At 47.8% G+C, this 16,367-nt stretch overlaps 1 long non-coding RNA gene and 1 pseudogene across 1 annotated transcript in view; both read left to right on the top strand.

Moving 5' to 3' along the window:
- The window catches only part of LOC135805169 (uncharacterized), a 141,516-nt gene that overhangs the window by 37,605 nt on the left and 87,544 nt on the right, over positions 1–16,367 (top strand). The window lies entirely within an intron of this gene.
- Positions 13–15,215, top strand: LOC135805163 (metallophosphoesterase MPPED2-like; annotated as a pseudogene).

Genomic DNA, 16,367 nt, shown 5'->3' with positions numbered 1-16,367 from the left:
GTGAAGGGACGGTCCCGCAACGGACTGGATATGTTTCGGAAACATACGACTTACGAGTGATCTTGAGCGTGTGGCCATTCTCCCTTTCGCACCTATGTTGCTCAGTGTTGGCGACCACTAACCAGGCAGATTTTTTACTTCATTCCAATGTTGGTTTCTCTGTCTTGCCGAAGAACGCCGTTTTTTTTGGTGCTGAGCGCACGACACAGCTAGGACACCGCTGAGAACATGATTGAATGAATAAACAGCGACTGCGGCTGTGTGTGCCGGATATCGATGCGGAAAATACCGGATTGCGGAGCATGTGCAAGAGAACGGTCTGAACCACTGATTTGGAGTTGCCTCCTGTACAGGTTAGGTACAGTCCTAATGCAGAAACCTGCATGAAGTGAAGTCACCTCATCTCCAGTGCCACGTTGCCATGTTCCTCTTGAAGGCAGGCATTTTTAAGACATGCTACATTGTATAATGTATATCACGTGTCGGAGTGAGAGAGTTCAGAATTCATGGACCTTGACTAGCCCGGCTAGCGTGTGCATGACGCACTCGAGTTGCTACGTGTGAGGCAGAATAACACGACAGCGTGGCCCGGGTGGATCTGTAATAACCAGGGGCGTCAGCTCAGGACTGAACTCAGTCGTAAAAAAAAAACCCATCAACGCAACGGTTGGATCATTCTGCTCCTCCTGCACTCATCATCAGTTTCCGGGACCGGATGCCGCGGCTGTGAGTGTGTGTGTGTGTTTAGTGAAACCAACACGGCACACTGCAGCTCCCCACACGGCACTGCCCGGCCTTGATACTAGTACGCGCCGCTGTGAACCCGAGTGATATAGCTGTGAAGCCGACGGCCGTGTGTTCAAACTCGGAAATCCGTGGACATACCTGCCAGGCCGCCTGCCGCATGATCCGCCATGGCGGCATATGGCTATCTATGGCCAGAGTCAAGGTCCAGTACATGCCCGGGTGTCCCTCCAGCTCTATTGGAACAGAGCACACCGGTAAGCTACAGTAGAACATGTTAAGGCGTCCACTCAGAGTCTATGATGAGATGACCAGATTTCCCAGGGAACCCCACTACAACTAGGACCAAGGGATGCGATGTCCAATCAATAAGATAAGAAGATGGATAAGAAGACCACCTGTAGACGGTGACCACATTTTGAAGGTCCCTTGAGCGGTCGCTGTAGCTGACACGTTTCAGTGTATATTCTGAGCATGTATGTACATGTACCTAAAGCAACTCTCGACACTGTCCCCATTACATGTAACATGGGATTGGTGCGGGATGGGACTGATTCACAGGTATTATTATTTCAAACAATACTCATCCAAAAGGTCACGGTGACAAGTATAGACAATAGTGACGAATCTACACCGGATGTAGTACTGTTCTCACGTTTTGAAATACACGCACACAGGACCGCCAGAAGCAGTCTTTGATTGGTCTGGCCGTACCATAGCCGTTCATACTTTGCCATGTGTGTGTGTGATATAGTGGGTATACATTACCTCCTCAGCAGGAAACATGCGTTGGTGGCCAACAAGTTAATACGGTGCAGTGCGAATGACCTGACCCGCAACCGGACCGGTTCCGGCGAACACAGTGCCCTCACATACATGATGATAATGGAATAAGCTCATTGCACAATGGGCGTAACTTGTACCATAAACACCCCACACAGCCACCTGTACGCATGGTTGTGTGGGGTGTTGAACATCAACAGTGCATTCTTGGTCCCAGCGTACTCACATTACTCGTGCACTCCATATTTGGCAATGCGCCGCAATGGGCTTATAATACTAGAGATGAATTGATTGTATCTGCAGTTCTACACTATCAATGCTTTCATGCAGATGCGTCCGGATGATGTGTGGAGCAGCGAGGCTGGGCAGTTTGTCTTAGAACACCGCTCGTCGCCTCACCTGGCCTGGGAAATGTACCGTGAGGTGTGCCCCGTCCAGGCAATGGCGGACGCGCCTGTTAGTGACCCCTTTAACCAGCCATGTCAGGAGGGTTACACAAGGTAAGGGGGCCGAGGTCAACTGGAATCAGTTTGGTTCAATTGAGTGTTTTGGTAAACGGCTACACTCAGTGGTCTGGTCGCTAGGGCCCAGTCCAGGTATGGAGTAAGAAACACCTGGAAAAAGCTTGATATGCATTATGCATCCCTGTGTTGTGCTATCTGCCAGTGACCTGTGTCATGATATATGGAGAAAAAAACTTGCACTTGAGCAAAACTGTAGATATTGTATTCTGTTGCGAAGAGAAAGTTAGCAGCATGCTTTGCCCTTGCATGAATATCAGTCTCTCCAGCGCTCCACAATGTGCTCTCAGCTGACCCCAGATGATTCCATTTGTGCACCAACACCTTAGCAAGTATAATTCCGTTGGGAGTTTGATATCGTGTCAGACGTGGGCTCCAGACAGCTGTTTTGCTCCAACACTGAGATCATCAGCAGCGGTAGTAGATATAGGATGATTAGGTTGAATGAATTATGTTTTAAAAGGAAGGAATTTTGGTGACCGATAGTGTTGGATAAGGCAAACTGCATGGTGCAATATTGGACACTTTCTACCTAGGCTTGAAGTGTGACATGCCCTAGGAAAGGCTAAGGTTTTATAATACAAGTCGAACAGTACTGGCAGGGGTGGCATACGCCACAGATCTGCGCTGCATGTACATGTACGTGCAGAGACAACACAGTGACAAGACGACTGCTAAAAGTAATTGTAGAGATATGCATATGGCTATTAGAAATACCTCTCACAGTTACCGGTACCATTTTTGAAGTATAATGTTTTTCACGTGCCATTTCCGGCGCTGCACGTCATGTCCCAGCAATGCATGCCGTATCCCAGCAGTGCGCACTTGTGGTATAATCTCTGTTAAAACTGTCTAGCTGTTATCACCTAAGACTTCAGTTCCCAAGGACATGCCACACTTCTCGGTAGAAAGTGTGCCATTGCGCCAGTTAGCCCTACCAGTAACACAATTCATTCACCTTAATCATCCATTATCTGCTGCAGTCAGTAAAACCTACTTGAAGCACCCTAACCGGACACCCTTGGTGCAGCGGAGACCGTCCTGATATGACAGGATTCCGCTTGATCCAGGGATGTTCGTTCGATCCACAACAATTTGGCACACGGAAAATTTCCGGTCAATACAGGATTTCGCTTGGTACAGGATCCGGCAAACTCGGGTTTTACTGTATATCCACTGATGAGCTCTGTTGGAGCAAAACAAGTATCTGGAGGGTCTGCGGACAATGTCGAAATCTCAACAACTTACCACCGTGACATGATGTGCCTGGTTGGTAGTATCAGTGTCCTATACGGCATGACTATGTGTACCATGTCGGTATGTTCTATGCACACGTACACAGGTTTGTATGTATCTCCGACACGCATGGCATGCACGGATGCCTCCAAACACGGCTGCCGTGGGGCCATGTTCTGCTACATGCCGGCGACTTTTCCCACTTTGGACGCTGAAGAGAAGTTCAGGATGTGAACGACTTCTTCGCCCAGCTGCCACATGAACACAAAGTGGTCATCGCCGGCAATCATGATCTCACTTTTGACGCGGCCGGCCGGGAACGTTTCCTTAGCAACAGCTACCTAACCCGGGAGTGCTCTTCGCTCCGCAAGCACGACTGTGCCACCATAAAAAGCATGCTGACGGAGTGTGTCTACGTAGAGGATGAGGAGGTCACAGTCCGAGGCTTTCGCATCTATGGCTCACCATGGTAGGTGAATTATATCTGGGTAGGCGTGTGAGAGTGTTGGGCTTACCTTTGCTGTTCCAGAAGCCCTTGCACAGGCGGGCATTGCATGCTGGACTCGTGGCTGGAGAAATACCTGAAGCAGGGCTGCTAGGCTAGCCAGTAAGTCTATCAGTTTGGCATGCAACATTATGTCATTATGATGAGCACAGCAACATTATGATGAGCACAGGAAGACTTTGCGTTAGTTCTCTGCTGAACCGAACTACCTGTTTTTGACTCTTTGTGTTGTATCTTTGCTGTTTGTTGCTATATCGCTGCTTCGTGGTATTCTTGCCCACGACACCACACTACAGGCAGCCAAAGCACAGTAACTGGGCATTCAACTTGGACCGAGGTCAGCCCCTGATAGAGAAGTGGCGTAAAATCCCGAGCGGGATTGACATTCTGATGACGCACGGTCCTCCGTTTGGTCACGGTGACCTATGTAGTGCGTTGTTTCATGCCGGATGCGTGGATCTGCTGGCCGAAGTGCAGAGGCGAATACGACCCAAGTACCATGTCTTCGGCCATATACACGAAGGTAAGAAGCTTGAGCGCAGCGACTAGCCGGGATCTGTTCATCGCCGCTCAATGGTCACTGTGTGTATCCTGCAGCCGGGTCTGCAGTTCATTATGGGTCTTCTTGTGAGTAGAGTCAACCTTGCGAGTACCGACCCTCGATTAGGGCTGAGAAAAGTGTCGCTATTCGCTCAAGTCAAAGTAGCATGCTGAGACATAATATCATTCACCGGGAACCCTATCCGAGGAGATCTGGTGGACACTGGACATCCGTGCAATATCTGCAGTTCAGTGGTGTCTTGGTTCCTGAAGCCGGATTGGTTTGGACGTTAGTGCTGCAATAGTCGAGTCAGGAAATACAGTAATGGCAATGCACATTGTGCAGACCCGGATCAGGTCATGGCAGCCGGATCAACGTTTTTTGGCCACTGACATGTGTTTTCTGCTGAGGAGGTCGTGTGTGTATACCGTCCACATCACACACAAACTGTATGAACGGCTAGGGTATAGCCGTCCACATCACACACAAACTGTATGAACGGCTAGGGTATAGCCGTCCACATCACACACAAACTGTATGAACGGCTAGGGTATACAGTAAGATCGGGCGCCGAAGAACGCAGGGGCTTGAGCGCAGCCTAGGAAAGTTCTTAAATTTTTGATTCTAGCCAGACCGTTCTTATTCACACGCGAGCGGCGAGTCGAGTGACGTCATGACGTTTGTCATGTACATAACATGGATATTGAATTAAACTGTACTCAGTGACTTTTTACATTTTACAGGCTACGTTTTATTGTTATTGTTATTATTATTGTAAAGCTTTCCTTTTGATCTTGTCTCTTATTGTTGTGACCTTTCCACAATAATTGGGTTGCATTAAAAAAAAACTACTAGCATTAAAAAAAAATACAAAAAAAACAAAAAAAACAAAAACATAATAATACATGTACATGTAGTGCAATGTAGTACTTCTAAACTAGTGGGTGTCGTAAATGGGAATGACTGTACATGTAGCAGTTAGTGTTTACACGTGTACATGACATGTACTCACCTCCCATACATGTACAATGTAGATCTACGTACAATGTAGATCTAGTGTTCTTAAATCTGATAATTCTAGCCTGGACTGTTCTTAAATTTTGCCGGTTTTCCAGCCTGGGTGTTCTTCGGCGAGGTGTTCTTCGGCGCCCGATCTTACTGTAGCCGTCCACATCACACACAAACTGTATGAACGGCTAGGGTATAGCCGTCCACATCACACACAAACTGTATGAATGGCTAGGGTATAGCCGTCCACATCACACACAAACTGTATGAACGGCTAGGGTATAGCCGTTCACATCACACACAAACTGTATGAACGGCTAGGGTGTAGCCGTCCACATCACACACAAACTGTATGAACGGCTAGGGTATAGCTAGGGTATAGCTAGGGTATAGCTAGGGTATAGCTAGGGTGTAGCCGGACCAATTAAAAACTGCTTCTGCCGGCCCTGAATTGTATCCACTTACTAGACACTTACTAGACACTTACTAGACACTTACTAGACACTTACTAGACACTTACTAGACACTTACTAGACACTTACTAGACACTTACTAGACACTTACTAGACACTTACTAGACACTTACTAGACACTTACTAGACCTCCAGGCCGCAACCGTGACACGAACAGTCCTCGGTCACATGTGCACACCACACAAAATGGTGAAAAATTGTAAACAATCATTGTGCGTGGTGTAGCCGAGGACTGTGCGTGTGTTGCACCGGGTTGGAGGTTTAGTGAAAAGAAAAATGTCAAGGCTACCATGAATCATCCGGGAGCTTCAAAGCAGGAAGTCATCAAATACGACTCCCTGCTGGCATTTGACGACTTCCTGCTTCAAAGCTGAACATGATCTTCACGGCTTTGCCGAAGTTTGAGTGTATCGAAATTCAGAATTATAACAGAGGTTTTTTACTGAAGAGCTTCTTGTATTCCCCTTGATAATTATACGTTTTTTTTGCGAACTTGAAGCTCCATTGTACAGTAGCCTTGCCTGATGATCCCTGACGATCCCTGATGATGCCCTCCTGCGTAGATGAAAATTTGTAAACAATCGCTGTACGTGGTGTAGCCGAGGACTGTTTGTGTGTTTCAGGTTGGAGGTCAGGGTTGGAGGTCAGGGTTGGAGGTTTCGTGAAAAGAATTACAATGTTCCCTGTTTTAGAGTGACTGAGGGCGGTGGGTCTGGACCGGGGATATCTTCATCTCCAAAACGATTCGTATGGTCGCATAGTACATATAGACCGGAATCATACCAGCTGTATGGATGGTTGCAGTTAACGTATACACGTACACAAAGTACCTGCATACTGTCTTTCAACGTACCTGTTCCACCTTGCCCCAAGCCATCCAAAGCTGGCTGTGGCTGATGACCAACTATGTTGGCGCAGATGCGAATGACATATCATGTCATACTAGTATGCAAAATAATCAGCATACGATGTCCAGCATTCCGGCATACACGGTACAATATCAACACACACCGTTGTGTGTTGTATTAAAGCCTGTCTCATATTGAAGCCCGTATTGAATAGAAACCTAATTTTCAAGGTACACTGTCGGCACATAAGCCTGGTTTTAGTGTTGACACACATAGAAATAACTGTCTTCTCTAAAAGCCTGTTTCAAATAGAAGCCAAAGCTCGAAATCCTTGCTATGGAGGTAGGGGGGGGGGGGGGGGAGCGAGTCGTTGTTGTTGTTGTTGTTGTTTCAAACTTTAGTCACGATGGCCTGTGGCCGATAATAAGAGATAGTTTGTTGTTGTTGTCGTTGTCGTTGCTGTTGTTGTTGCTGTTGCTGTTGCTGTTGTTGTTGTTGTTGTTGTTGTTGTTGTTGTTGTTGTTGTTGTTGTTGTTGTTGTTGTTGTTGTTGTTGTTGTTGTTGTTGTTGTTGTTGTTTGAATTTTGAATTCTTTATTCTCACGATGTTGTTGTTGTTGTTGTTGTTGTTGTTGTTGTTGTTGTTGTTGTTGTTGTTGTTTCGAATCTTTATTCGCACGATAGCCAGTGGCCAATAAGAGAAATTGTCACATGTCACATGACTGTTTCCTTTGGTCGGGCCAATCACTGATCTGTATGAGCGCCATTGAGCGGGCAATAGATCAGTCCATCGCCCGCGTCCAAAAGCCCGTCGTCCGTGACAACCCTGACAGTGACACTGGACGCGTTAAATTTGCGGGATTTGAACACGGTGACGGTGTACAGTGCAGTGTACATGTGAACGCGTGTTTGAAAGTGGCCATCTCAGCTTTTCTTTCATTTTCAAGTGTTGCTGCACATGAGGTCGACTTTCTCCTTTAGCTTTGATTCTTTCAGGTTAGTGTATTCTGTAATGTTAGGCTGAAAGTGATATTATCCATTATGGCATGGTTGGTCGGGCGATAATGGATTTCCAGTGCCCTCCAAGCGAGCCCTCGGGCCCACGGCCCTCGGGCTCACTTGTCGGGCACTGAAAATCCTTTATTGCCCTCCCAACCATGCCATAATATAAACATAGTGTGAGAGAGGAGAAATAAATAGTAAGGAATAATTGGGTGGGAAGGGATTAATGACCACTTATAAGTGTACGGGCAGGGGTGGCCGCTACACGAGCATACAGAGTTGTGGAACAGCAGGGATATCTGGGATTTGAAAAGAGTACGAGAAGAGATTTCTCAAAGCTGGGTGGGCAAGCAATTAAAGTAATGAAGGGGCTTGTACAGGGGAGAATCATACGGGAGTCAGCGATCAGTCCTCGGAGTAGGCAAGTGCAAAGTACGAGAGCGACGTAAATTATACGAGGGTTGCACGCTGCGAGGTGTATGCAGCGAGAGTATGTGGTTGTTGTGGTTGTTGTTGTTGTTGTTGTTGTTGTTGTTGTTGTTGTTGTTGGAGAGTGGTGGGGTGATTGTCATGGCGAATGGGAAGAAGGGACACATGGCAGACAAAGAACAGAACAGTTGAAAACGATCAGGAAAGATCAAGAGGGATATAGAGGCAAAGCTAGATTCAAAAGTTCGGGATACCTTTCACAGCGTACTTAGTAATGTATAGTGCAGAATTTATGATTCCCCAGACGGCCCAGAGGCTGGAATGCCTACTGTCGAGGGGGTCTCCATATCAGCCTATCAAACATGAATGACGCATATGGAGGGGTGAGAGTGAAAAAAACACAACAAAATACTGTATTTTCCGTTCATCAAGCAAGGCGTCCTTAGTCAGTGATACCTGTACAGCAGAATTGAAACGTAGATAGTGCCTACGCACAGCCACAACGAATAGGGATGTACAATGTAGACCATGGTAGACAGCGGATTTCTACTAGCAACGTATTCCAGGCAAAACGAGTGTAGTGCTGAGACCAAATAGGAAAGAACGATTGATCAAAGAACGATTGATCAAAGTAGGTACCAGACTTACCGGTAGGAAGAACTGTAGAAGTAACTGGCGGCTACTACGATAGTAACTGAACAAGAACAATGCAGCAGCTATCATCATGATCATAGCAGAAAAAGGCGTCATGGGTGGAAATACAGTAAAACCTGTGACTAACGACCAACCCTTGGGGCCAGAGGAAGCGGTCTTTAGTGGCAGGTGGTCCTTCGTTAGAGGTTTGCACAGCACAACCATAATAATTATTATGAATGTGTGACCGTCCGTGCAGGTGCCTGGCGAAGTGGTCTGCAGTACCAGGCTGGTCGCTAGTCACGGTGGTCTTAAGTTACAGGTTTTTTTCTGTATGTGGAAGTGTAGGTTTGTGGTGGTGGTTGGGAGCGGGCTGCCGCCTGTCTCACCCTCTGGAATGATTCGTCGGAGTGATAGTAAACCATGAACATGCCGTCACAATAGTCGGGAGTGGTCTCGGGTGCGGAGTGAATGGTAGTGCGAGTGGAGCGTCTAAGCTGAGCGATGTTGGCTCCACCTCTTCCGATAAATGTCCCCGGATTTTTCACAGTCACAAGGCCGACACTTGCCATCTTCCAAGACAGGTTCTCTGCCGTTTCACTCTGTATACGGCTGATGACAGCACATGATACGGGCTTGCTGAGTTGAGCTCTGTAAAGATCGAACAAGAATTTAACGTCACCAGACGCCCAACTCTTCATCCCGTCCGTGAGCGGGCGCCGGGCCCAGTACGAGGCGTTGGCTTGGTACACGGAGCAGTCCCTGAACTGGTTCGTTTCTAGGCCGTTAGATATCAAGACGTGGTTGAGGTTCTTGTGGGCTTCTCCAGTCAGCGCTTCGTGCCAACATGAGGTGTCGTGAACGTTGGTCAGATCAATTCTGAGATGGTGGTACAATGCGTCTGCATCCGTGCAGCAGTCATGAATGATCTTAACCACCCGTTCATTTTCCAACAAATTTCGAAGCCATCCCACAAGAGGATCGCCTGGTGCTTTGTCAAGCACGTCGACGATAACACAGCAGTCGGGGGTTGAGAGTTGAACAATGCTAATGCGTCCTAGGCGGCTCAGGGAGACTCCCTCAGCGTCTAGTGCTATAACTGATACACCTGCGAAGACCTCAGAGAGCTCAGCTGAAACTGCGCTGCTGAATAAATCGACAACGCGAAGAGTAATCGGACGGGCAGCAGCAACCCCACCGACTGGAAAAAACCCACCGAGTCCGCGCTCCGTCATTGCGCGTCGGTAGCTGTGGAATACGCTGGCCTCAGCGCGTGACTGGACACCGAGCAAGAAATAGTATGTACTGCAAAAGCAATAGTAAACCAGTGTTACAAACCACACGTTTTTAGGTGCGAAAGGGCCTCCAGCTCATGCCATTGTAGTCGCTTGATTGTCGTATCTCGACTCCACCGTACTGCTGATGATTTACTCCATGATATACGCCATATGCGTAGTATATGCGATTTATAGTGATATACGCTGTCATTTCATGCTATAGATAGCTTGCGATCTACTTGTAGTCTTAGTTTTTTGTTTGTTTGTTTTTTTACTAAGTTATTTGATCGAAGTGATTATATTATTATTATTACTTGCATGTACGCGTTGGAGTCAACCATGCAAGCATGATCCACAACTTCGCTTATGCTGAACATGATAAACAGGACTATGACAGGGGAAAGAAATTGAGCTAGAACGATGATACAATGATATAATTATCATATACAATGTAGCTCATGGGTATTGAAGATATGTCATTTATGAATATGTCTTTAATTATGTCATTGAATATTGCAGCCTGAGTGATAATAATAGTGCTATTTCCTGAGTTTGACTGTTTCAGGACCTGTCGGAATATCACGATGCACAGATCTTCATGCATAGATCTCGCCATGCGGGTCGGTCATGGGCAATGGCTCGCAGGCTCTGCAGAGCGTCTAAGTTCCCGAGCAATCCGGCATTGGCTTGGCGCAGATCTCCCACCAATGCCTGCGGCAGGGTCGTCCGCGGTCTACCCCTCCAGCATTTCTGTTGCTGATTGGCGAAGTACGCGAACATAGCCATAACAGCTGGAGATTCATCTGCCATCCGCAGGATGTGGCCAAACAGCCTCCAGCGTGATCTCTTGACCATGACACTCAAGGGTTCAGCTTCGCATCTGGCATAGAGAGCATCATTCGGTATTATTTGTGGCCATTTCACACCGATGAGTGACCTTAGCTGACGGCGGTGGAAGGAATCCAGGCGGGACAGAACGGTCACACTGACCCCCCACGTACCCGAGTTGTACGTCAGTACTGGAACAATAAAAGTGCTGTACAGCCGCAGACGCAACTTCTCGCTGATGTGCTGATGCCTCTTCCAGAGGCTCCATAGGGACTGAAATGCTGCAGTCGCCAGCTGTTTTCGTCGCATAATATCCTCTTCGTCGCCCAGCAGCGAACCCAGCTTGCGCGTTGTCCTCCACTCTTCATCGATCCTGTCCGCACTTCTGAAGATGTCCGTATACTCAGTTTTGTCCCGGTTCATGATCAGGGACCACTGTGGTAGCACCGTGCTGGCAGTCGCCTCCACGTCCGCCAGCCAGGACTTTGAGGTGCTGACAAAGTCTGCATCATCCGCATATACAAGTTCGAGCGGCAGACCGTTGTCGCTGAGAGGTCTTGCTGGCACCTCTTGCCTTAGTTGTCGGAGCGCAGCCTCCAGGTAAACCGTGAAGAGAACGGGGGAAAGGCAATCCCCCTGTGGCGTCCCCTTCGTTGTAGCAAATGATTCCGACTGGCACCTCCCAAGCTGAACACGAAGTCTGGTGTTAGAGATCAAGACCCTGATCAAGCGAACGTCATCGTCACTCAGAAACGCCTCCAGAACAGTCAGCAAGGTGTCTCGCTTGATCGTGTCAAAAGCCTTCGACAGATCAATGCCCAACAGGTGAACGGTGCTGTGGTAGCGCTGGGTCTTTGCCACAAGCCATCGATGCGCCCATACCACATCCGCGGTGGATCGGCCAGGGCGGAAGCCGCTGTGCGTCTGGGCTAGGTACTGGTCAACCTTGGGTCTGACTCGAGCTAAAGTGAGGAGTGACAGGGTCTTCCGCAGCGTGTTGAGAAGAACTATCGGACGTAAATTTGATGGTGGTCCCAGCGGCTTGTTGGGTTTCTGAAGTGGGATCAGACTGCCACTGCCTATATCAACCACCTCGTGTTGCTCAAACATGCCGTTGAAAATGCTGGTCAACACAGGAGCCAAAGCATCACTTGCATACTTCATCAGTTCTGTGGGGATACTGTCGTCTCCTGCGGCACGGCCATTGTTCAGTTTCCCGAGACAGCCTGCAATCTCTGAAGATGTAATGGGAGTTTGCAGAGGACGTGGCTGTCCCTGGAACGGTGAGATGTCTGTGGCGCTTGGTGAGCTGAACTGACTTGAGAAATGGCTTCCAATTGCCTCAGCTGCTTCCTCCTCGTTTACTATGATTTTTCCGGTGTTGTCAGCAACTGTAGGCTTCACAGCTCCACGTCTCCGCATTAACTGAACAGCTTTGAACATTCGAGCACCGTCCCGCAACTTCTCCACCTCCTTTGCCTTTTCGTCCAGCCGTAATTCTGCTTCCTTCAGCGCTGTTCTTCTGATGCTGTGAAGAATGCGGTTGCGTTCCTTCTTCAGGCCTGCCCGAGTACCGGTGTTGGTGATATTTTCGATACGTAATTTTAGTTCTTTTTGAGCCTGAGACAGTCGGCGCAGTTCAGGGCTGTCCTTCACACCACGCTTTGTCCGGGCCTCTAGACCTAGCGATTTCTCTGCAGCATTCTTTATCGCCGATGCTGTTTTCTGCCACAGCAATGCCGGTCCGCCGTCCTCAGTATCCACAGCAGAACCACCATCTGCCAACTCTGCGACGATTGTATCAACGTATTTCTCCCGGATCCGTGGGCTTGTCGGCAGATCACTTGTGTTGTATCGAACTGGCTTCAGGGAGGTTTGCTCGTCTGACCTATGATGCCCGAATATTCCATACATCCGATTGAGGAGGAACCTCGCCACCACCAGGCGATGGTCTGTTGATGTTTCGCATCCTCCATAGCTGCGGGAGTCCGTCAGCAGGCGTTTCCGGTTTTGATGACATGCAATGTAATCGATTTGGTTGTAAATCGGGACAGTATCACCCGTCTGCTGATCCCTCCGCCAACCCGTCCAGGTTGTCTTGTGACGAGCCGAATGCTGGAATGCAGTATTGGTGAGAAACAGGTTGTTGATTTCACAAAAGTCCATCAGGCTCTGACCAGCAATATTCCGCCTGCCACGACCATGCACGCCAATGCTGCTTTCATGCTTCCCTAGACGCACGCCTGCCTTAGCATTGAAGTCGCCAGCAACCAGAACGACAGCGCCACGACGAACTTCGTTGTAAGCTGTCGACAGCGCGGAGTAGAAGTCGGAGTGATTATATACTGTGAAGAATTAATAGTTGCCCTTGTGCCGTGTGGGCATTCGTTCCTGACTTTGAAGAGAATCAGAGGGTTCACACCAACCAGCTAGCGCTCAAGGGATGTGATACTAGTACTTCTTCCTGGCATGGAGCAGCTAGGTGCAAGAAGCATTACTTCAGTACATTTATTTCTTTGCCAAGTACAATCATGTACCTGATCGACCAAGCTCTGGCAATGACAGAACCTGGATCCTGGGTCGCCGACTACGCGCACGGCTTCACATAAGGCGAAGTAGTTATTATGTACTTCGGCTAGCTGAATACGAAACTCGTGCCGGCTACCTCAGCTAGCTCAGGGGTACGGACGATATCACATTCAAAATGCACTGTGACGAGCGACTACCTGCTGAACGCGACCAGCGGCCGCCTTTTCTTGGCCAAAGTCGTTTTTTGACCCGTAACTACAATGATTACGTAGCGACCTCGATGTAGGAAACCAAACGTTGTTCAAAACTCCTTCCTTGAAATTTTGATGATTTTCCATGATCCTGAATGGACTCTTTCGATACTGCATGTTCAGTATTCTGTAGACAGTGTCGTATTTAGCATGCTAGCAAGAGTCCATAACCCCGGGGTCGTGTATGGACTCAGGCTTGCTGCTAGTAGTAACATACAAGCTTCAAATATTCATAAGTTGAGGGAGTGGACAGGAGAATGGAGAAGCTGGTCCGAAAAAATTGACTGTCACCACCAGGTCCAGGACTCGAGCAAGGGGACTTCGCTTGAGGCCCAGCGATGCTCTGCAGCTCTGGCCTCAAGCTATACACGCTTCAGTGAAAGGCCCTCAGCTCCAAGGATGTCGTTTCGTTTGAGGGAACTAACTGTTACTTGAAGATCATGATCAGCAAGGGATTTGCTAGTACATAATTATTGTAATGTCACGTGAGAGTTACAATCATGTAAATGTATGGTACAGAAAGCGAACGCCATTTTGGAGTGTCACCACTAGTGCACTCACCATGGCTATGACGTATGATTGTGTTGATGTGAAAATAGAGCCATGATCTCGACCAGAAAATACGAAAGAAAGTTTCAGACATCAACCATCACAAGCATGAACTGCAATAGATTTACTCAATATTCAAGAAAAATACACTGTCTTTGAGTATTTTAAGCTAGCCTTTGTTTGATGGTGTTAGAATACATTCAGTACAGGGAATCGGGGTTGGTGGAGCATGGGTGCAGTGAGTGTAGTGTTGGAAGGGTAAGCAAAAGGCATACTTAAAACAGTTCACCACGAATCTATGGAAATCAATGTGGGAAGTTTAAGTCACAGTGCAGGATATGAGTGATATGTCAGTATCACGGCGACAGAACAGGGTGAGACTGTTACACCCACCATTAATTTTCGTGATAATTATACATGCACATGTAGTTACGGTCCGGTAGTGTTAGGCAGCGGAAAGGCCTAGCAGTGGGCAACCATCTCGCACCTCCAATAGCAGTCATCTTCATGTCTAAGCTACTTTGTGTCTGAGAATCACGCGGCCGTTTTTTTGTTTGTTTTCTTGTTGGTTGCTGTTCTCTCTTTCTTCACGGTCCAGGACATGGTGTAACCTCCGATGGCACTACGGTCTTCATCAATGCAGCCATATGCGATGTCGACTATTATGCCATACAGGACCCCATTGTATTTGACCTGCCGAATCCAACCTCGCCACCTTTATCTCCGGCAGACGGTGGCGAAGACTGTCAACTGGAAGCTGACACAACTCGGCAGTGTGATGGTGATGTGTGTGCCGATGCTGCTACTGCTGCTGCTGGCACCATCAAGACGAATTCGCCGCCAGCCGGTAATAATGCATGAACACGGCAGAGAGGACTGTGATCCCTAGAGGCTCAATTAACCAACAACAGTGTCGTGGGTTGTAACAACACATCCCTTCCCAGTAGGCTCCGGCGGATTATGCTCGCGAAATCATGGAATTGTGCTTTCATGGATTCTCGCATTATGCTCGCAAAATCCTTATTATTATTATCATGCGGCTTTGGCCCTCGGGGATTATTCACTTTGTTGTACTTATGGAGCCTCAAAGTTCGGAAAATTGTACGTTTTTCGTACTTTCCAGTGGCCATAAGTACAACAGAATGCAGGAGTATCCCCATACCAAGGTCTCCATGCATGCTATAGAGATCAACATGGAAAAGAGAAAACATTACTTCTTCTCATGATTCCCCGCCCCCGGGGGATGATGGCCGTGATCGTTTGGTCGGATCCAGATCCAGATCCGTCGGATGCACTGGATCTGCAGTGATCGATTGGTCGAATCCTGATCCAGATCCTTCGAATTTGGATCCGAGCAACCCTGCCCCGAGAGCAAGGTTGACTGGATCCATCGGATCCAAATGTGACCTTTGTGCGTACATGTATATCGCGCGGCGGGTAAACATAATGTTTGTACTCATTGTGGTACGTCTACGTGTAGTGTAGTGGACTTCATGAGTTGACTTCTTTTGTAAAACGATTTTTTCATTTCCAAATTAGTTGTTACCTTGGAAAATTATCACGTTCAACTGTCTTAGTTTCGAGGAGCTTCGTTTTTTCTGAAGAGGCCAATAAGGCCACCTCTTCAGAAAACCGAAACTCATCGAAAAGTCAAAGAGTGACAATTCGAACGCGCCCTTAGTTTCATCAGTTGAGTAGGTTTCCATGGTGGTCAGAAGTTTCAGACGCTAGCTCTGGTTCCGGTCTTCCACTATCTCAGTATCTGCTTCCACAAGACGTCTTTTTCCACCTTCGAACTTTTATTGATTCTAGTGATAAATAATTATAAAAATTATATAATTATCACCTTCTATCCGCCAACAGACCCTCACTCCCCGGTCTATCAGGCCTCATAGCGGTCCATAAAATTATCATGAATACGCGCACGTACCCAAGCTGTGGCTGTAGCTGTCCACACTCGGTAGCAAGCAAGTAGCTCACACTGTACCCCATCGTGACCCCATCCCCCTGCAATGTGTTGGTTTCCTTACTTGCTAGACTGATTTTATATGATTCTGGACTGATTTGAATCATATTATCTTCCTTATTGGCCATGGGCCATCGTGGAAATAAAGAATAATAAAAAGTACGCCTTTATCACATCTCGCATTCTGGGTTGTCCTCCCATGTCCATTCCAATCTCCTCCGCGCAGGACGGGCAGCGCAGTCCTC

This window comes from Sycon ciliatum, chromosome 1 (genome assembly GCF_964019385.1).
Source record: "Sycon ciliatum chromosome 1, ocSycCili1.1, whole genome shotgun sequence".
Taxonomy (NCBI): domain Eukaryota; kingdom Metazoa; phylum Porifera; class Calcarea; order Leucosolenida; family Sycettidae; genus Sycon; species Sycon ciliatum.
This window is presented reverse-complemented; position numbering and strand designations above follow the sequence as displayed.